This window comes from Geotrypetes seraphini, chromosome 4 (genome assembly GCF_902459505.1).
Source record: "Geotrypetes seraphini chromosome 4, aGeoSer1.1, whole genome shotgun sequence".
NCBI lineage: Eukaryota > Metazoa > Chordata > Amphibia > Gymnophiona > Dermophiidae > Geotrypetes > Geotrypetes seraphini.
Window position 1 is genome coordinate 103,658,882 of NC_047087.1, and position 23,573 is coordinate 103,682,454.

At 40.8% G+C, this 23,573-nt stretch overlaps 1 protein-coding gene across 3 annotated transcripts in view; it reads left to right on the forward strand.

Moving 5' to 3' along the window:
• CFAP91 (cilia and flagella associated protein 91) overlaps positions 1-23,573 on the forward strand; it is a 174,408-nt gene that overhangs the window by 51,820 nt on the left and 99,015 nt on the right. The gene's annotated exons all lie outside the window — the stretch shown is intronic.

Consider the following 23,573-nt stretch of genomic DNA (forward strand, 5'->3'; position numbering starts at 1 on the left):
ACGATTTTTGGGGCATGAGTGCAAAAAGAAAGAAATACAGCGGCCAAGGAGAGAGAGAGACAGAAAGAAAGAAAGACAGATAGACACATCTATTCTAGCACCCGTTAATGTAATGGGCTTAAAGACTAGTATATGTATATACTATGAATATACATTTATTTATTTATTGGAATTTATTAACCACCTAGTAGAGCTCGATATACAATTTACAATTTTGTTAACAGTATAAACAATACTAAAACAACAGTACAGAGACAATGGTAAAATGAACAACAATAAGCAGAAAAACAATCAATAAGAAGACCTGAATCCTAGTAATAAGACTAATGTGAAACATTATTAGAAATTATAAACATTTAACAGGACAATCATATAACAGAAATATGATAAGTGTAAACAAAATACAAATGATACTATAGCAAGCAGCATGGAAGAACATTTATATATATATATAAACTGAAAGTGGAATAAGAGCTCATTTTCAAAGCACTTAAACACACGAAGTACCATAAAAACCTATGGTACTTTGTGCATCTATGTGCTTTGAAAATAAGCCCCTAAGCCTTGGGACCCAATCAGATACATCCCAGGATACAGAAGGAGCTCAGAGAGGTATTAGCAGGTTCTGTAAAGGATGTTTTTAATAGAGCTTTAGAAATGGGATGTTCTGTGGGGTTGGAGAAAGGCTGATGTGTTCCCTCTTTACAAAAGTGGGAACAGAGAAGAGATGGGAATCTACAGGCTGGCAAATCTAACTCGATCATGAGAAACCTAATGGAGATGCTGCTGAAGGAAAAGATAGTAAACTTTCTATAATTCAATGGGATGCAAGATCCAAAGCAACAAAGGTAATTGTGTCAAGAAAATCTGATTGATTTATTTGACTGGATGACAAAAGAACTGTAGATTTCAGGAAAGTCTTTGATACTGTTCTTCACAGGAGGCTCATGAATAAATTGAGCAGCTTGAGGATAGAATCCAGAGTGGTTAACAGGATCAAAAATTGTTGATTGAGAGGCAACAGAAAGTGGTGGTAAATGGAATTTGCTCAAAGACATGTGAGTAGTGGAGTGCCTTGAGGATCCATCCTGTAGCTGATTTCTGTTAAATATTTTTGTGAGTGATATTCCTGAAGGTTTAGAGGGAAAAGTAACATAGCAAATGATGGCAGAAAATGACCTGCATGGTCCATTTAATCTGCCCAACAGTTGCATTCATTATCAAGGTAATATGGAACCAAAAACCCATTATATTATTACATTTTACTTGCTAAGTTCCATTATAAGATGTCTTCCCAAAGTATGCAATCAGGTCTTGCATACTTTGGGAAGACATCTTATAATGGAACTTAGCAAGTAAAATGTAATAATATAATGGGTTTTTGGTTCCATATTAACTCAAACAATACTTGCTCCTGATCCATCCTTGCCATTTTCAGGTCTCGGTCCTTAAAAAAAAAAAAAATCTGCCCTGCCTTGCCCTGGCCCTACTTCCCAGCTATCGAAGTGCTGTCAAAAACCTACTCCAGCCCATCCTGATCTGTCTTTCCATATACAGGACACAGACTATAGAAGTCTGACTGGCATCAGCTTCACTTCCCCACTGCTGGAGCTGCCATTTTAAGCACCACTCCTGCGCATCATAAACACAGTTATAACTATCGATCTTTCAAGTTATGTTTCTACAATTTCTTCAGGAAAAGGCTAAATAATTTTCATGGTGATCCCATAGAGAGTTTCTTAAATTGAGACCTAGGGCTTTAACCTTGGGTATGACTTTTTCAGAAATTTCTCAGACAGTGTTTGGTGAAATTTCAGGGAAAAGATTATATTTTTCAAGATCCTAAACATTTAGAAAGCTTAATTCAAATTCAGGAATCGGCCAAGTCTGCATCTTCTAGTGAGTTGAAGTAATGATTATATGTTGGTAATTATATTAGGTAAATTGTATATGTATACAGGGTTTTATTTAGATGAGACCAAGAATAGGATATTTTCTTATGATTTCTTAAGGTTTTCTTAGTGTGATAGACTGTTTTCTCAGTTTCTTTAAAACTCTTATTACAAAAAGAGTTTGAGTTTGAAATCCTTTAAAAATTATTCTTGTTTCTTCATTATGATTCAATCTGTAGAGATTGTTTTGTTTTATGATTGCGAATTTAAAATTTCAATTAAAAAAGTTATGTTTCTACTACTACTGCTACTTATCATTTCTATAATGCTACTAGACATACACAGTGCTGTACATCAAAACATAGAAGAGACAGTCCCTGCTCAAAAGAGCTTACAATCTAGTCAAGTCAGACAAACTGGATAAGAAGGTGCATCTATACACAGTGCTCAGATGGGGGTAGGAGAGATAGTGATAAGTAGATGGGTGGGGATGGGAAATAAGCCCTTCAAATCACACAGCTTTAGAAAATGCCTCTGTATCACTCCATGGTGCAACCTCACCTGAAGCACTGCATTCAATTCTGGTTGCCTTATCTTAAGAAAGATATAGGGGAACTAGAAAACGTTAAAATAAGAGCAACCAAGATGATAAAGGGTGATAGATGCATGGAATAGTCTCCTCACAGAGGTGGTGGAGACAAATACTGTGTCTGAATTCAAGAAATCATGTGACAGGTATGTAGGATCTCTTAGGGAGAGGAGGAGATAGTGGATGGGCAGACTGGATGGGCCATTTGACCTTTATCTGCCATCATGTTTCTGTGAGAGGAGGAAGAGTTATGGTACATATTTTTAAATACTTGAAAGATAAAAATGAACAAACCTTTTTCCAAAAGCAGAAACAATTCTACAGGACATGTAATGAAGATGCATGGGGGAAACTGAAAAGCAGATCAGGATATATTTTCCCAGAGAGGGTGATGGACACCTGAATGCTGTTCCACAGGAGGGATGGGAAATTTTTATTTATTTATTTAAAACATTTATATCTTGCATATCCAAAGAACTATGCGGGTTACATAAAAACATTCATAAAAGTTACATACCGGTAAACAGGACAAAAAACACACATGAAAACGGTGACGAACTTTCAAGAGGCATGGTATATACAGAGGATTCCCATATTGGAAGAGGATGGAAGAAAAATATTTCCATTCAAGTAAAGTATAACTGGCTCACTCACCCCCCAAAAAAAAATAAAGCATAGAGGAGGTAACCTGCATGGAGCAGCAGGTATAAACCTAACAACAAAAGGGATGAGATAGGGCAACCTGCATGGAGCAGCAAGTTCAACCCTGACCATCTTTCTGGGCAGACTGGATGGACCATACTTGTCTCTATCTGCTATCATTTACTGTGTTGCTATGTTAAAGCTTGAGAGAAGAGGAAATATTTTAAGTCTCTTATGGATCTGGGTACCAGAGGAAAGAGATTGTGTCATGGTTGAGTTGGCAAAATTGAGCTTGCATATGGGGGCTAAATTACGAGAGTTGTTTATTCGGGAGGAGGGGATGTCTCTTTTGGTGTATTGTATACATGCTATATTGCAAAAGTTACAGACACATTAGAGGTAAATGGAAAAGAGAACTACAGCTTAATTTAGGACATTGGGATATAGCTCGAACTCTGAGGGTGACACCTGGGGTGACCTAGTGTGCATGGTTAAGAGAAACATATTATAGGGTGGCATTACGTGCTTATTACTCTCGTACACAGTTATATTATAGTGGAGTTCTCCCTACACCATTATGTCATAAATGTGGGATTGGGAGTCATACTTTGGAACATGCATTTTGGTCTTGTCCCATTATTCAAAATTTTTGGAAAAGAATAATATCCTATATGTCAAAAATAATTGGGAGATCTTTACGTAGTCTTCCGACCTATTTTGTTTTAGATTTACCAGAGGCTTTCAGTCATTTGCCTAGGGGTCATGGGGTGCTATGTAGGAAGATGAGTTTATTGGCCAAGAAATGTATTCTTCAATATTGGACGGTCCCTGACCTCCCGAAGTTTTGGCATTGGTGAAACCAGTTACATCAGTTGGCCATCTGGGAGGCGAGAGATGCTGGTAGGCCTGAGAAGTGAAAGATGTTGTTTATGCATATATGGGATCCTTACTTACAAACCTTGCATCCTAAGGGCCGAAGTGCGGTCTTAAGATTGGTGTCCTAGAGTGTATTGATGTGTCATAGTGAGGTGAAATAGAGAATACCATTGGGTGGGGGGGCTAGGGGGGAGGTGTGGGTTATATATGCTTCTTATTTTATTTTATTTGATGCATTGTTGTTGTATTATGCACCATGAGGTGCTCGTATGTTGTATTTGATTTTGTTTGCATCAATAAAAATTGTTTGAACCTAGATGGCCATTTTAAGTCAGGCTGAGTTCCTAAATCTAGATGGTCAGAATTTGTCCACATAACATTAATCTGTGAATTTCCTTATCCTCCCGCTAGACCAGCTATGCTCCCAACTAGCAGATGGAGGTAGAAAATAGAGAATGACACGGGGAAAAAATCTGTCCCCGTCACTGCCCCGTCCCCTTCACTGCCCCGTCACTGCCATTCCCTTCACCGCCCCGTCAGTCCCCGCAGCATCCATATATGCCTTAGTACTGCAATATTTAGCTTATTCCTTCCTTATAAATCAAAGTTCTGGCTGCTAAACTAGAGAAAGAGATGTTCAGCTGGCAGGACTTTGTTTATAAATTTTTATCAACACAACTAATATACTACTTTATCCTAAAGCAAAAAATAAATAAATAAAAATTTTTTTTTCTACCTTTGTTGTCTGTTTTCTCATTCAATTCCTTCCATCCACTGTGTGTCTTCTCTCTGCGTCTTCCATTTGCTGTTACTGTGCCTCTCCCTTCACCCCCCCCAATTGGTCTAGCACCCATCTTCTTCCCTCCTCTCTCCCATAGTCTGGCATCTGTCTTCTTCCCTTCCAGCGTCTTCTCCCCACTCTGTCTTCCACATTTCCCTTCAGGGTCTGTTCCTCTCTACCCTCGTTCAATGTCTGTTCTATTCCTTTCCACCAGCACCCTTCCCTCCCTCCTTTACCATCTGTTCCTTTCTACCACCCTTCAGCTCCTCTCACATGGCCTATCTATCTACCTTCCTTCCTCTTATTTTCGTGGCACGTTACAATGTAATTTGTACAAGCCACTGGAGCCTGCGAGCTCGGTCCCTGTCCCATCCCCACAAACCATCTAGCTTCTGTGTTCCTATTTTCCCCATTTCTAATATCTCCCCTATGTATCTGGCATTGCCCCCCTATCACCCCCCCCTCGTGTCCATCCCCATCCCCATGGCATGTCCCCTTTATGTCTCTGTCCCTATGCCCCCATGCACATAATTTCCCCTCTTTCTGTTACCTTCTTGTGTCCAGATTTCCCCTATCTTCCTCTTCCTTACCAGTGTGTCTCTTCTTTTCAACCCCATCTAGCTTCTTTCCCTCTTTCTTCCCCCCCCCCTGCTTCCAGCATCTGGCTCACCTGCCTGTCCTCCCCTTTCTTTCCTGCTGTGGGTTTCTTTCTTTCCCTCTTCATCCCCTTGGCCCAAAATCTTTTTCCCTTTAACTCCCTCCTTCCTAGTGTGAGCTGAGACCATACGCGATCGCGCGGTCCAGCAGCCCCCACCCGCCCAATCGCAGCATTCAGCCAGCTCCCTCCCTCTACCTCACCTTATATTCCGAGTTTTCCGGCTTTCTTTTTCGCCGAGCCGCATGCTTTCAAAAAGCCGCGCACACGTTGCTGCTGGAGTTGTTCAATCTTCCCTGCTGCAACTTCCTGTTTCCGGATGCGTCAGAGCAGAAGATTGAACAACTGAGCAGCCGTGCGGCTTGGTAAAAAAGAAAGCCGGCAAACTCGGAATATAAGGTGAGGTGGAGGGAGGGAGCTGGCTAAACGCTGCGATCAGGTGGGTGGGGGCTGCTGGACCGCGCGATCCTTCATTGCCTCACTGCGGAGACAAGACCATTTACCGCTCCACGGGGTGGTGAATGGCCTTGTCCCCGTCCCCGCAGCGACTACTATTTTTCTTTCCCCGTTTCGGCGGGTTACCCGCGGCTAGCCGCGGGTAACAACCACCTTGTCATTCTCTAGTAGAAAACACTGAAATTCAGTGGCATCACAGCCACCCTAGAAAGATTAGTGCAGACCTGAAAAATTCAGTATTTTTCTACCTTGAGCAGATGATACAGCTCCCACCTGTGGAGATAGGCTTCCTCCTTTGGGTTCTTTTATGGCCAATTCAAGAGTTCTCTGCTCTTTTGTGGAGTTTGAAAGTCCTGCAAGGGAGCAGTACCTCTGCAAAGGATGGAAAGCTTTACCAGTGAGGGGCAGCAGGCTCATTCTGAGGTGCTCTAAGCAGGTACAGTATTCAATTCGCCATCTTTGTCTAAGAATTAGATCACTGGGTTCTAGAGGTTGTACCAGGCTGAGGTCAGTACATTGTTTACTTCATAATTCCCAAGAAAGAGGGTAGGTTTTGCTTTATCCTAAAACTAGTCACCAATATGTGTGCAGGGTATTGATACTACAATCAGAGGAGATACAAAAACAGTATACGTGCTTGTATACCAAAAGATACAAATAATCACAATTTATCCCTTAATTCTAAGAAACTTGATTTAGGAAAGCAGCTTATTGATATTTTTTTTTTAAATTCTTTATTCATTTTTCATCTTACAACAAATACATATATATTAAACATTCGTCAATAAATACATCATTGAAATTCTATCATTAATGAAACTAATAGATAAAAATTATATTCCATCTCTCCCTCCCTTTCAGTCTTACATTCAATCAAATATACCACATCAATAATCCTTCATAGTGATCTAATCATTTAATAAATTCAAATTCCGCCTCCCATCCCTTCTATCTTAAATTGTACTTATAATGTAAAATGGTGTCTACTCATTGTAATATTTTGTCAATGGCCACCATATCTCATTAAATGTATTGAAATTCCCTTTTTGCACAGCTATTGTTCTCTCTATTCCACCAGAAATTATAATTAAGTGTGTTCCAATTTTTCCAATTACTTGTAATCTGTTGCATGGTGACTCCTGTCATAATCACTAAAAGTTTATTATTATCCCAGGACAAGCAGGCAGCATATTCTCAGAGCCCCGTCGCGGACAGCTTTCAAGCAAACTTGATTGAAGATCTCAGTTTGTAGTGCTGCACCATGCCTTCCCGCTCCACTAGAGGGCGCATCCCCTCCTCGTGATCTTCAGTTCTTTTTTTTTTTTTTTTTGTTTCTTTTTATACTTTAATAAAATATGTTCTTTTTTTTTCCAAATATTTTTTATTTTCTAATTTTTCATAAAGTGTACATAATAATTAATTACAATTTATAAATACATATTATCACTTTTATATCTAATACATTATATATCTGAATTTGATTTTCCCCCCTCACCCTCCCCCCTCCCTTTCATTACTTTAATATAATATTTTAATTTTCAAATTTTTATAAAAAGTATACAACATATTAGAATACTATTGATACATATTCAATAACTTTTTTATATCTAATACAATATAATCTAAACAATTTTTATCCCATTTCCCTCCCCCCACCCTTTTATTACCTTTTTTTTCATACGTTACATTTTGTATAATATATTATAACATACTATGTATAAATTAATTTTTCTTACCCCCCCTTTATGTGTGTCATAAAAAAAAAAATCCTTAAAAAAAAAAAGAAAAGAAGAAGAAAACATCATATTATTTATTCATTATAGTATTTTGTCAATGGCCCCCATATTTTTATAAATTTAATATATGTCCCCTTTTGTACTGCTATTGTTCTTTCCATTTTAAAAATATGACATATTGTATTCCACCAAAATGTGTAATTTAGGTTGTTGTAATTTTTCCAATTGTTAGTTATATGTTGAATGGCAACCCCTGTCATAATTAATAAAAGCTTATTATTTTCTGGTGAAATTTGACTTTTTTTTCTCATCATTGTTCCAAATAAAATTGTATCATATGATATCGCAATATGATTTTCCATTAATTTATTAATTTGTGGCCAAATTGAATTCCAAAAAATTTTTATATAAGGACAATGATATAATAAATGATCTAATGTCCCTGGTTCTAGATTACAATGCCAGCATCTATTAGACTTAGAACTGTCTAATTTTTGCAAACGGGTAGGGGTCCAAAAAGCTCTATGTAATAAAAAGAACCATGTTTGTCTCATAGATGCTGACACTGTACATCCCATTCTCCAAGACCAAATTAGTGGCCATTGAGATGCATTAATTTGATGTCCAATCTCAATGCTCCAAATGTCTCTTAGACCATTTTTTGGTTTTTTATTTACATATCCAGATATTAATTTATACCACAATGCGGCTTGATGTCCTAGGAAGTCTGCTTTAAAGCATAAGAATTTTAAACTATATTGATTGTTTAATGATTTCCATTCAGGGAACCCAACCTGAATGGCCTGCTTCAATTGCAACCATTTAAAACTTTGTGTTTTATTGAGACCAAATCTATGTTGCAATTGTGAAAAATCCAGCAGTTTACCTTCTGATATAATATCATCTAGAGTTCTAATGCCTGCATTAATCCAGTTCTTCCAAAGGATTTGAGCTCCGCCAATTTTGATCTTGGAGTTTATCCATATGGATTGATTAGTTGATTTGTATATTGGGATGGGTGTTAATTTATCAATAAATCTCAATGTTTTCCAAGTATCCATTATTATTTTATTTTCTTTGTATCTTTTAGGTATATTAATACTTGGTAGATGAACTAAATTTAGGGGAAACATAAGGCGCCATTCCAAATATAACCAATCTGGTGCATTATCTATAAGTTCTGGGAGGATCCAATACATACCCTGACGTAGAATATAGGCTTGATGGTACCTATAAAAATTTGGAAAATTTACCCCTCCCTCCTTAATTGATTTTTGTAAGGTTACTAAAGCTATTCTAGGTGTTTTACCAAGCCAAAGAAATTTTGTTAAAATTCTATTAAGCTTTTTATAAAAGGACCCCTGAAAATAAATAGGTATCATACTCATTTGGTAGCAAACTACAGGCAACATCATCATTTTAATAGTTTGAACTCTTCCCCACCAAGAAATATGTAATGGGTTCCATTGCTCACATAACTCCGTAACTTTTTTTAATACATATTTTTCATTTTCTTTTACAGTATCTTCAATTGTTTTTTTAACTTGAATGCCTAGATATTTAAATCCTTCTTCTTTCCATATGAATGGAAAAGTATCAAATAATCCTTTTACACAGTGAACATTCAGAGGTATAATTTCAGATTTATTCCAATTAATTTTATAACCTGAAAATTTGCCAAACTTATCAATTAATTCCAATAAAGAAGATAAGGTAGACTCTGGATTTCTCAAATAAAGCAAAATATCATCAGCATAAGCCGAAATTTTATATTCCATATCTGAATATGGAATACCTTGTATCTCCCTCGTTTGCTGTATTGCTAATAATAAGGGTTCTAATACAACATCAAATAACAAAGGAGATAAAGGACAGCCTTGTCTAACTCCCCTCTGCAATTGAAAACCATCAGATATCACATTATTAATATTTAATCTTGCAATCGGGAAGCTATACAAAGTTTTTACCATTTGTATAAATCCAGAACCTATACCAAACCATTCTAAAGCATGATACATAAAATTCCATTCTACCCTATCAAATGCTTTCTCAGCATCTAATGAAACTGTAAAAGCCGGTTCATCCATTTTTTTTGACAAGTTTAGCATGTGAAATAATAGTCTAGAGTTATTGGAGGAATGTCTTTTAGCAACGAAACCCGTTTGATGCATATCTATAATATGTGGGAGAGCTTTGGCTAATCTCAAAGCCAAAATTTTCGCTAAGAGTTTATTATCAACATTTATCAAAGATATAGGCCTGTAGTTTGAAACCAAAGTAGGATCTTTATTTGGCTTAGGCAAAACAATTATTATTGATTCAGCCATAGTACCTTTTATATTACCTTTTATAAGTTGTGTCTGATATAATTTTAATAAATGTGGGGAGAGGATATTTTGAAATGTTTTATAAAATTCTACTGTGTAACCATCACCACCTGGAGCGGATCCAACTCTAAGAGATCTCAATGCTGTTTCTAATTCTTTTAATGATATAGGTTCTTCTAAACTTCGTTTTATATGATCAGGAATTTTAGGTCCATTAATTAAATCTAAAAATTTTTTTCCATCTTTTTGTTTCTCCAAATAAGGTTCGGAAGAATATAGATCCTTATAAAAATTTAAAAATTGTTTTAATATTATATTTGTTTGATTTGTTATTATACCATTATCATCTTTTATTCCATTAATATTAGTTCTCCTTTTTTTTGCCTTAAGATAATTTGCCAATAATTTTCCCGCCTTATTGGAATTTCCATAATACACTGTTTGCTTAGAAAACAAATCCCTTCTTATCATTTTTGAAGTTAATTCATTATATTTACCTTTTACTTTCAATAGAGCTTGCAAAACTTCATATTCCCATTTACTTATCAATTTAGCTTCTAATATTTTTATTTCTTTTTCTAATTCTATATATTGTTTTTTAATTTGTTTCCTAATAAAAGCTGAATATGATATAATATTACCCCTCATAGTTGCTTTAAATGCATCCCATATATTCTCTATAGATGTATCTTCCACTAAATTTATTTGAAAAAATTCATTAATTTGTGTTTTAAAATTTTCCAAAAATTTGTCATCCACAAGCAATGCATTATCAAATCTCCAAAGAGGTCTATTATTTTCTAATTGATCTAATTGTAATTCTATCCATATTCCCGCATGATCCGAAATAATAATAGGATCAATGGAGGCTTTAATCACCTGTTGCACTTTATTTGTTGAAACAAAAATATAATCTATTCTTGAAAATGATTTATGAACCTGTGAACAAAATGAATATTCCTGATCATTAAAATGAAGAATACGCCATATATCCTTCAAGTCGCATGATCGAACTAAATTATCTAGACCTAAAGATTTAATATTTTTACCTGGTTTTTTATCCAATAGTGGATCCATTACAGCATTAAAATCTCCCGCCACCACTAAATTAGAGGCAGCCAGTGGTAATAACATATTTTGTAGCTTTTTGAAAAATTCTGATTGATTCGAATTAGGGGCATATATATTAAATAACGTCAGGGTATCATTTCCCATACCTATATCGATATGTATCCATCTTCCATGTGGATCTGAACTTTTTACCTTTATATTGGCCATACATTTTTTATTTATAAGAATTGCAACCCCTGCTTTTTTACCCACTGCTGGAGCAAAAAAACATTCCTTTATCCATCCACCTGATAATTTCTGTGATTCCTTTATATTAAGATGGGTCTCTTGCAGACAATAAATATCTGCATTTTGCTTTTTTAAAAATGTTAATATTTTTTTCCTTTTAATTACATGATTCAGGCCATTGACATTAAGAGAATATATTTTAAAAGACATTATACATTTTAATACTTTTCATTATCTTATTCTTCCTCTCCTCTTTCATTTCTAATATCCAAAAAATTTTCTTCATGACACACATATTTAACCCTAATGTATCTCCCTTAATTAGTCTTTTAAATATTCTCCTTATCCCTCCCTTTCCCACCCAATACATTGGCTGCTTAAGGATACACATTGGAACTGTAATCCAAACATTCTCCCCATTCCAGGCAATCAATATTTAATATTTAAACAAATTTCCCTTCTATCTATCTATATTGATCTTTTATATCTTTTATCATTTTCCATAACATTTCATTAATGTATCATTTTCCATTTAACAATAAGTTGATTTGTATTTCCTTAGTATTATGATTTCAACATATAATTATTTTAAACATATATGTAGTGTATTATTTAATAAATTTCCTATATTTTGTTCTTTCTTTCTATTATTATTGTCTTTTCTTTGTATTGTTTTCTTCCTTTTCTTCAGATATTTCAAATATGTCATATTTTCTAATTTTTCATAGAGTCTTCAAAACCATCTTAATGTTCTATGTTAAAATATCATAGGTTCTGGTTTAGAGAGAAAATCTTTTAGTTTTTCGGGATCTTCAAAATATAAGGATTTGTCACCAGATGAAACTCTCATTTTCGCCGGGTAGTATAGACCATATTTAAATCCTTTTTCTTTTAGTAGAGGTCTCATGTCTAGTAGTCTTTTTCTTTTATTTGCTGTGTTTTTGGCAAAGTCTGGTAAAAACCATAATCTTGATCCTTTATAATTTAAGTTTTTATCTTTTTTTGCAGCATTTAGTATCTCTAGTGCTTGTTGGTATCTCAACATTTTGAAAATGATTGGTCTTGGTCTGTTTTTATTTTCTAAATTTTTAATTGGGATTCTATGCGCCCTTTCAATTTCAATTGGTTGTTTCAAGTCTAATTGTAGTATTTTTGGAATTAAATTTTCAAGGAAAAGGATAGTATTTTTTCCCTCTAAATTTTCTTGTATTCCAAAGAGTTTGATGTTCTTTCTTCTTCCTCTATTCTCGTAATCCTCCAGTTGATCTTTTAATTTATTTAATTCCAGGCTGTCGTTTTTACATCTTTTTGATTCACATTCTATAGTTTCCATTTTTGATTCTAGTTCAGTTGTTCTTTTGTTGTTAACTTCCATTTGTCTATGTATATTTAAAATTTCTTCTTTCATTTCAGACATATTAGTTATAGTTTCTTTAAGCATTTGTTTGATTTGTTTTAATTCTTCCATGACTTCAGCTTTGCTTAATATGTCTGGTTCATCAATAGGAAGTGGTATCTTGCTTGGTGTTATTTGATCTTGTTTCTGTCTTTTTGCAGATGTACCAGCCTCATTTTTGTTTTGTCTTGTACTTGCCATGTTGTTATTTTCTTTTTCTTGGTTATTCTTATTTCTTATGTTTAGTCTCTTGGTTTTATATTTGGTATTTTTATGTTTTTAATTCCTTTTCTTTTTTCCCTTGTCCTTTTCTCTTTTTCAGATATCTGTCTCAATCTTAAGTACTCCTTTTTAGTGACTTTTTCTCTTTAATATTGATAAAAAGTTCTTTGGAGTAACTGTCAGTTTTAATTCCAGTTCTATATATGTAAAAAAAAATGAACTAGTATTCCTTTTTGTTTCTTTTCCTTTAAGCCCTTTCACTTTCTCAATAAAGAAGGGGGATTTTTAGATCAACTACCTTTCCTTCTTTTATATCTCTCTCATACTTGTCAGGTTATTTCATAAATTACCTTTGGCATTTATTTTTTCTTATTGATATACAGTTTTAGCTCTGAACAAAAATGTTTAGTAGTCCTTTCCCCTAGCTCTCCTGTCACAAGCCCAATCGCAGCTCCGACCGAGGAGAGCAACACTTTATATAATTTTTTCCTCTTATTTGACAAATTTGAAGCTACTGTTCTCTGTTCTTTCTCAGCGTCTCTCAACTGCCTCAACTCCTTGCTGCTTCAGTTTTTTTTTAAAATTCCGTTGACCTTTTTCTCTATCTCTTTCCTCACAAGCCCAATCGCAGCCCGTCAGAGAAAAGTAATTTTCAGTTACTTAGTAAGGTCATTCACAGCGTTTCTGACTTCTTCAACGTCTTGCTGTTTCAGTTTTTTTAAAAAGTTCCGTTGACCCTTTCCTCTATCTCCTCATATCTCATTCTCAAGCCCAATTGCAGCCTGTCAGAGAAGAGTAATTTTCAGTATTTCAATTACTTAGTAAGTTAACATTTATTTATTTTCCGCTCTTCTATGATTAATCATTGAAGAAAAATGTCGGTATTCCTCTCTCAGTATTTCTCACTGTATTTCCCTTTCAGCGTCGCCAAAAGGTAAACTATTTCCTCTTTATGAGTTTTCTATATCTGATCGGGAAAGAAATTTTATTCAAACACTCCCCATCAATCTTGTTATTTACTCACTTAAACCTCGCGAACTCAGTACTGCAAGTTTAAATAAACCGCCGAAATCTTAAACAGCTCTCAGATGTTTCGGCTCCCGTCAGCGCATACTTCGCCTCAACTGCAGCAAATTAGGATTTCTTTTTAGATCATTAGCTCAGCTTCTTTCATATATGCTTTCTATATGCTTTCAACAAGCTCAATGTTTGGCTGGTATCATTCACCCTAAGTTTTCTCTTCTCTCCAGCAAACCCTCTCTTCAATCTCCTTCTGTTTCAGTGAAAGTAAAAAGAAATTCTCCGATTCTTGCCTTCAGGGTTCATCGTCTGCCTCAAACCGCCATTGCTTTACCCTTCTTTAAATTCCCTTCTTTTCAGTTTCTTTCAGTCACGGCAGGTTAAATACTCCTTCAGACCTATTTTACCTATTTTACCAGCTCTGTCAGTCACTCATTCTTAATATCATGCCGTTTCAGCGCCAAAAAAAAGTCGGCAATCCTTTCTTCTGGCTCTCCTCTCACAAGCCCAGTCGCAGCTATGATAGAGGAGAGCAACACTCACTCTAATAATCCTTTTTTACTTCTTTTATTTCAATAATCTATTAAGCAATTAACTTTTATTTGTTCTTAGCGCCTCAGAATTCAATTTTGCCGGTATTTCTCTCTCAGCTTTTTTCTCTCTCAAGCCTCTTTAATTTCGTTTAAAGGTTGGCAACATTCAACGGTTTATTTTTATAAATTATGTTAGTCCACATCGGGACACAATCCTTCTCAATCACTGTTTCACTCTCTCTGCATTTTGTTTACTCACACAGTTCACTATTTCAGCGCTGCAGTTGAAGTCTCATAAAACCGTTGAAGAAAAAAAAAAAAACGGCACTCTGCCTTTTCAGCTCCTATTACCTCAGGCTTCGTTTTAGCTTCAGTAAAAGAAGATATTTTCATTTGTCTTATGTTCCGTTTCTTTAGTATTTATTTCTTGATGAAAATTATTTAGAAGGGAATAATTTTTTTTATATTCTGTGCCTAGAAGATGAGGAGCTTTGCGATTACGCGTCCATTCGTGTTCGCGTTAAGCCACGCCCCCCAGATCTTCAGTTCTTAGTTTTCCGCGGAGCCAGAAAGCCCTGTCTCTCTTCTCTGCATTTTCATTGTGCATTTCTTGCACCGCGGCATCGTGTTTTTTCTTGATTCGGGAGTCGCTGTGCTCTTTTTTAATTTTTTTTTTTGCTTTCTTTATTGTTTTTCTAGTAATTCGTGTTTTCGGCGAATCGGGGACTCCCGGTTTGCTGTGGCCGCCTGGCCTCGCTTGGCCGCGGCCCTCCTTTTGACTTATGTCCCGGCCCTTAACCGGGTTTAAAAAGTGCACTCAGTGCGGTCAGTTGATTTCGATCACAAACCCGCACCGCTGGTGCATCTTGTGCCTTGGGGTCGACCATCCTACGGGCTCTTGTCCTCGTTGTGCTACCCTCCAACCTCGGGCTATCTGGCGTCGTCAAGCGAGGATTGCTGAGCTCTTTGCCATGGAGACCGATCTACCTGCGGGCCCAGTCTCGGCCTCGACCTTGGCCTCGGTCTCGATGTCGGCCTCGAAGACCTCGGCCCTGGGAAAATCGCCCTCGACCTCCAAGACCTTGATGGCCTCGGTCTCGAAATAATCCACTGCGGGTAAGGCTCCTTTTCCGTCTTCAGGGTCCGGTCAGCTACCTAAGAAGCCATCCTCGGAGTCTCTCACCGCCCAGGCGGGAACTGCTTCGGCGAAACCGCCTTCTAAAGCCTCCAAGTGTGCCTCCACCATACAGGAATACTCTTCCTTGAGGTCGCCCCCGGTGGAGCGCACTGCCGCACCTGTAGGCCGAATATGGTCTCGGTGCCGATGTTCGAGGGTATGCTCAAGGCTATCATCTCCTCGCAGCTCTCCTCTACTTTGGCTCGGCTTGCCCCGACCTCGAACTTGCTCGCGATGGACCAGCCTGAGTGTCGCCTCGAGGGCTCTCGAGGCAGAGGGTGTCGGTCTTGGCAGCTGTCCTCGTCCAACTCTTCCCTGCTTCCCTCGTGGCGAGAGTCGCCCGCTGCTCGAGCACCGGTTGAGGCGTCTTTCTCCCTCATCCCGGAGACCCGCTAAGAAGTCCAGGGATGTCTCCCCGAGGCGAGGTAGATCGCTGGGCCCTCGTACTATGGGGTCCGTTAAAGCCTCGGACCTGGTCGTGTCCGATCTGGGTCTCCGGCGGTCGCCGGTGCAGTCTCAGACTTCATCCTGTGGAGCACTGACGTCAGGAGCTTCTGTTTCTTTTTCCCGACGCGTGTCATCTTACCGGGACCCTCGAGGGGGGCTTCGTCGGTGCCTTGGACCCCGGGGTCCTCACCTGCGGGGCCCTCCAAACGCAAGCTGTCCTCGACTCCCCCCCCCACCCCATTCTTTCAGCGGGGCTTCTTCGACATCTGTGCTTGTTGACACTGACATGCCTGCGCAGTACTCACGGGAAGCTTCACCCTCTTTTCTGCTGCCTTGCAGTCTTGCTCGACCTCCCCCTTGAGGGGTGGTCTGAGAGCAAGCCCTCTTCTTTCACCAGATTTGTGCTGGACATGGGGAAGGTGTTGAATTTGGACCTCCAGTCTGATTCCCGCTATACCAAAGAATATTTGGAGGAGATGGAACTTCCATATCCTCCTAAGGAGTCCTTGCGGCTCCCCTTGAATCCGGTGTTGCAACAGACTTTTTTTCGCAACCTGGAGACTCCGTATGCTATCCCAGCCATTCCATCTAAAATGGAGTCTCGATACCGGACGGTCCCCTGTAAGGGCTTTGAAAAGGCTCAGCTTTCCCACCAGTCCTTGGTGGTGGAGTTTTCTCTCAAGAAGTCTCACCCTTCTAAGGTCTATGCGGCTGTCCCACCGGGCCGAGAGGGCAGGCTATGGACAAGTTTGGTAGACGCCTGTACCAAAATTCTATGATGGCTAACAGGGTGCTTAATTATAACTTTACCTTCACGTCCTATCTTAAGCACTGCCTTAAATCTTTGCCATCCTTTCAGGATGATCTGCCGGTTCACTGCCGTGTGGATTTCCGCCGGCTTCTGGATACCCTGTCGATGCTGCGGCTTTACATGTTCCAAGTTTCGTATGATGCTTTTGAACTTTCTTCTAGGGTCTCTGCCTTCGCCGTGGCCATGCATCGCTTGGCGTGGCTGAACATAGTTGATATGGACCCAAACCTGCAAGACCGGTTGGCGAATCTTCCATGCTTGGGCAATGAACTCTTCAATGACTCCATCGAGGCGGCCACCAAGCGCCTCTCGGAACACGAGCGCTCCTTTGCCTCCCTGGTCCGGGCCAAGGCGAAACCTGCTCCTTCCAAATCGTATAGGTTGCCTCCTCGGCACTACCTGCAGAAATCGACGCCGGCGTTTTCCAGACCTCCTCCGAGGCGCCAACAGCAGCAGAGGGCCCAGCCGAAACAGCAGACCCCGGCTGCGGCTAAGCCGGCGCCGTCCTTTTGACTGTCTGGACGGGAGGGGGCTGGCCTCCGCCCTCGAACCCTCTCTTCTGCCTATCGGGGGCCGTCTCAGTGCTTTCTTTCTCCGCTGGGCCCTGATCACTGCGGACAAATGGGTCCTCTCCGTTATCAGGGAGGGGTATTCGCTCCACTTCCGGTCCTCGCCTCCGGACAGACCCCCCAGAGAGTATCCGTCGAGTGGCGCGCAACTTCCATTGCTTCTCCGGGAGGCTCAGGCCTCCTTCGCCTGCGGGCGGTGGAGGAGGTCCCCTGTTGTCAGCGGGGCTCCGGGTTTTACTCCCGGTACTTTTTGGTTCCCAAAAAGACCGGGGACCTTCACTCCATTTTGGATCTTCGGGGGCTGAACAAGTTTCTGGCCAAAGAGAAGTTCCGCATGCTCTCTCTTCCCACTTTATATCCCTTGATGGAAGAGGGGGACTGGTTGTGTTCCCTAGACCTGAAGGAGGCTTACACCCGTGTGCCGATTCACCCGGCTTTTCGGTGCTTCCTTCGCTTTCGGTTGGGGGACCTTCATCTGCAATATCGGGTCCTCCCATTTGGGTTAGCTTCGTCCCCACGGATCTTCACGAAGTGCCTTGTGATGGTGACGGCAGCCCTGAGGTCCCAAGGTCTTCAGGTGTTCCCGTACCTCGACGACTGGCTAATCAAGGCGTCGTCGAGGGACGGGGTTATTGCAGCGACCCGTCAGACTATTATTTTCCTTCAGCGTCTGAGGTTCGAGGTCAACTTCCCAAAGTCCCAGCTGTGTCCTTCTCAGTCCCTGCAGTTTATTGGAGCCGTGCTGGACACGGTTCGCCTCCGGTCATTTCTGCCTCAGTCTCAGCAAGCCGCCCTCGTTCGGCTCAGTCAACAGGTCTCCCTGAGGGCTTTGGTCTCGGCCAGGCAGATGATGATCCTCTTGGGGCACATGGCCTCCACCGTTCATGTGACGCCCTTTGCCAGGCTGCACCTCAGGGTGCCTCAGTGGACTCTGGCGTCCCAGTGGTGGCAGGATCGGGATCCTGTATCTCAGCACATTGCGGTGACTCCCTCTTTGAGACGCTCGCTCTGTTGGTGGACCGAGTCTTCCAATCTTTCCAGAGGTTTGCTCTTTCTCGTGCCTCCGCCTCGGAAAGTCTTGACGACGGACTCCTCGGTGTACGCCTGGGGGGCTCATCTCGACGGTCTTCGGACTCAGGGTCCTTGGTCGGATGCGGACAGTCGCTGTCACATCAACCTGCTGGAGCTTTGTGCCATTTACAGGGCGATGGTGGCTTTTCGTCACTTGCTGCAGGATCAAGTGGTCCTGGTGTGTACGGACAACCAGGTGGCGATGTATTATGTGAACAAGCAAGGGGGTACGGGTTCCCTGTCGCTTTGCAAGGAGGCGCTTTGGATTTGGATGTGGGCAATTCGCCACAACGTCTTCCTCTGCGCGATCTACATCCAGGGCGAGCAAAACTGTCTGGCAGACAGATTAAGCCGCCTCCTTCAGCCGCACGAGTGGTCGCTCTATTCCTCAACTCTGCGTCAGGTGTTTGCTCGGTGGGGAACTCCTCAGATAGATCTGTTCACTTCGCCACTCAATCACAAGTTGCCTCGATTTTGTTCAAGGATCTATTCCTCGGATCGTCTCGAGGCGGATGCTTTCCTCCTGGATTGGACGGGCAGGTTTCTGTATGCGTTCCCTCCCTTTCCTCTGATTCTGAACACTCTCATGCACCTATGCTTGACGCACGCTGCTATGCTTGACTCACGCTGCTATGATTTTGATAGCGCCTCGGTGGCCCAGGCAGCCGTGGTTCTCCCTTCTTCTGCAACTCAGTGTCCAGGAACCTCTTCTGCTGCCTGTTTTTCCGTCTCTGCTGTCTCAGAGTCGGGGGTTCGCTACTGCATCCCAATCTGCAGTCTCTGCACTTGACGGCTTGGTTCCTTTCCACCTGACTTCCTCTCAAAGGTTTTCTCGGTCGGTGTGTGATGTTCTAGAAGCTTCTAGGAAAACTTCCTCTAGGCAGTGTTATTCTCAGAAGTGGTCTAGATTTACCACGTGGTGTATTTCCCAACGCGTTGAGCCTTTGTCTGCCTCCTTGTCCTCAGTAATGGAATACTTACTTCATTTATCTCGATCTGGGCTTAAGACGACTTCTATTAGAGTTCATCTCAATGCGATTGCTGCTTTTCATAGGCTACTCGATGGCAAATCGCTCTCGATCCATCTGCTGATTTTCGCTTCATGAGGGGCCTCTTGAATGTCCATCCTCCTCTCAAGCCTCCCCTGGTGGTTTGGGACCTTAATGTGATTCTTGCTCAATTGATGAAACCTCCGTTTGAACCTCTGGATAGGGCCCATCTGAAGTTCCTTACTTGGAAGGTGATGTTCCTGATTGCTCTCACGTCTGCTTGCAGGGTCAGTGAGCTGCAAGTTCTAGTTGCGGATCCGCCTTTTATTGTCTTTCATCATGACAAAGTGGTTCTGCGTACTCATCCTAAGTTCTTGCCTAAGGTGGTTTCGGATTTCCACCTTAATCAGTCTATTGTCCTTCCGGTGTTTTTTCCTAAACCCCATTCTCATCCTGGGGAAGTGGCGCTTCACACTCTTGACTGTAAGCGGGCGTTGGCTTTCTACCTACATCGCACCCAGTCTCATCGGAGGGATCCTCAACTTTTCTTGTCCTTTGATCCTAATCGGTTGGGGCGTTCTGTTTCCAAGCACACCTTGTCCAACTGGTTAGCTGCTTGTATTTCCTTCTGCTATGCTCAGGCTGGTCTCTCGCTGCACGGTCGGGTCATAAAGTCCGAGCGATGGCGGCGTCTGTCGCTTTCCTCAGGTCCACGCCTATTGAGGAGATCTGCAAGGCCACCACTTGGTCTTCAGTTCATACCTTCACCTCTCACTATTGTTTGGATGCTTTTTCCAGACATGACGGCCAATTTGGTCAGTCGGTTTTGCGTAATCTGTTTTCATAAATTGCCAACTCTTCCACCATCCCATTTTTTTTTTAGCTTGGAGGTCACCCAGAAGTAGAGAATATGCTGCCTGCTTGTCCTGGGATAAAACACAGTTACTTACCGTAACAGGTATTAGCCAGAGACAGCAGGCAGATATTCTCGCAACCCTCCCACCTCCCCAGGTTGGCTTCTTAGCTAGCTATCTGAACTGAAGACCATGAGGAGGGGATGCGCCCTCTAGTGGAGTGGGAAGGCACACGTATGCGTGATGCAGCACTAGCAAACTTTGAGATCTTCAATCAAGTTTGCTTGAAAGCTGTCCGCGACAGGGCTCCGTGGATGACGTCACCCACATGTAGAGAATATCTGCCTGCTGTCCCTGGATAACACCTGTTACGGTAAGTAACTGTGCTTTCTTTGATGAAATTTGGCTCTTTGTTCTCATTGACATACCGAATAAAATCGTATCATAGGATAATGCCACATGATTCTCCAAAAAACAATTAATTTGGGGCCAAATTGAGTTCCAAAAAGCCATAATAAAGGGACAATAGAATAATAAATGATCTAGAGTCCCTGCTTCAAGATTACAGTGCCAGCATCTATTAGACTTAGAGCTATCTAACTTTTGTAATCGAACTGGGGTCCAAAATGCTCTATGCAACAAAAAGAACCAAGTTTGTCTCATAGATGAATGTCTCTTAGCAACAAATCCAGTTTGGTGCACACCAATAATAAAAGGGAGAGCTTCGGCTAAACGTAAAGCCAATGTCTTAGCCAAAAGTTTTCCATCTACATTGGTTAATGATATAGGCCTGTAGTTTGAAACCAAAGTGGGATCTTTATTTGGCTTTGGCAAAACTATAGTGAATGATTCTGCCATAGTACCCTTAGTTAGTTGAGACTGATATAAATTTAATAAATGAGGTAAAAGGATAATTTGGAATGATTTATAAAATTCAACTGTGAAACCATCACTACCTGGAGCGGATCCAACTCTAAGAGATTTCAACACTGTTTCTAATTCTTTTAATGATATAGGCTCTTCTAAACTTTTTTTTTATATGTTCAGGAATTTTCAGCCCTTCAATAAGATTCAAAAATTCTAATCAATCTTTTTCTCTACTTTCATAAGGCTCAGAAGAATATACCCCTTTAAGAGATCAGATCATTTGCTTGGTCTTCAGAGTGATTCTTGCCAGAGAAAGACTGCTTTTAAAGCCTCTATTGCATGCTGAGTTAAGAAGGCTATTAGATTAGCTTATTTACTATATGATAGCAGGTTCCCATAAAACTCTGATCTCATTGTACTGGGACTCAGATGTTGTCCTGGGCCAAAGAAGCTGCATTGTCTCTAGAGCACTATTCTTCAACCACCAGTCTGTGGATCGGTGCCAGTCCGCAGAAAAATTGCTGCCGGTCTGCACAGGGCCGGCAAGATTGATGAACTTCAATTTCCTGCCGGTCCAGGCAGGGCTGGTGAGATCAAGATGTAATTTCCTGCTGGACCGCGCAAGGCCGGATAGATCATGAGCCTCCGACAGTGGCTTTCTCCCCTCCCAGCAGCTCTCCTTACTTACCAGCGCAGCGATTCATGAAGGCAGCCTTGGGGCTTTTGCTGAGTTGTGGCCACCTTTGATGATGCAACTTCCTCTTTCCTTAGAGGCAGCGCGACCCATCCAAGGATCCGAGGCTGCCTTAGTGAATCGCTGCGCTTGCAAATAAGGAAAGCTGCTGGGAGGGGAGAAAGCCACTGTTGAAGGCTGGGATGCTGCTGGACAAGGGGAAAAAGGGACAACTGCTACTGGACCTGGAGGGAAGGAGAAGAAGAGATGCTGCTGGGAGGGGAGGAGGGAAAGGAGTCTGGGAAGCTGCTGGACAAGGGAAAAAAAAGGGACAACTGCTACTGGACCTGGAGAGATGCTGCTGGGAGGGGAGGAGGGAAAGGGAAGAGAAGAGAGTTACTGCTGGACAGGAGGAGGAGGGAAGGGAGAAGGAAAAAAGGAAGGAAACAGCTGGCAGGGAGATTAGAGAAGGGGAAGGGGAGAGACACATGAGAAAGTAGAGAGATTGATGATGTGAAGGGATCAGCAGAGAAATAAGCAGAGAGGGACAACAATGCTAGATCTGGTGTAGAAGAGATAAAAATGAGAGCAGTGAAGCTAGAATGAATCGTGTAAAAAGGAGAGAGGGGGCACAGGCTGTATGGAAAAGGGAGAGGGGCATAGAAAGAAGATAGATATCATATGGAAGGAGGAAGAGGGCAGACAGTGGATGGAAGGGGCAGATGCTGGATTGAAGAGACAGAGAGGGCAGATGCTGGAAGGAAGAGAGTGAAAAGAAGATGAAAGCAGAAACCAGAGACGACAAAATGTAGAAAAAAATAATTTTATTTCTATTTTGTGATTAGAATATATCATATTTGAAATATATATCCTGCTAGAGCTGGTGTTAAACATAACTGGGGACTGCAAAGCCCAGGCAGTGCTTCTTTAGCTTCTAGCTGGCTTAGGGCTCTCTTTGACCAGGGGACAGTTGCCCTAGTTGCACTATTCCTGTCATGTGTAACACTATTCCTGTCATGTGTAACTGCGGTATTCTGTTAGCATGATATTTCTGTGTAGCATTCTGTAATAATTTGGCTTATTCAGTTTTCTTGATAGTAGAGGGGATATATGTAAAGGGAAGGGGAGACGGGGGGTTTTGTTGATCCTTGCTCTGTATTATTTGTATTTATAAAATGACAATTGTACAGAATATTGTTTCTTTTTATACTTTAATAAAATACATTCAATATAAAATCATAACTGAGGCTTGTGCGGATGGGATCAGATGGTTTGCGGGGACCGAACTCGCGTAGACGGGATGGAAACGGGGTTTTAAAATTTCAGTCCTAGTAGTTTGCTGGTCCACAAAATAATTATTTTATTTCCGCCGGTCCATAAGTGTAAAAAGGTTGAAGAACACTGCTGTAGAGGACATTAGTAAGGCAGCAACATGGTCTTCACTGTAGGTCCTTTTCTCCAAGGCTAAGTGATCAGCAACCGTACAATTCCACTTCTAGTTGTGACTGTTGAGCTGCATGCTATTTAATGTTCTCTAATATTTGTTTCCGGTTTTTCATATCTAACTGGGAGAAGCTATCTGCTGCTTTGGCATTAACATATTGGAGCTTTCAGATCATACCAATCCTTATAGGTTGACTGTATTTATCACTGAAAGGGTTCTCTGCCTCTATTTGCTAGTTGGGAAGAAG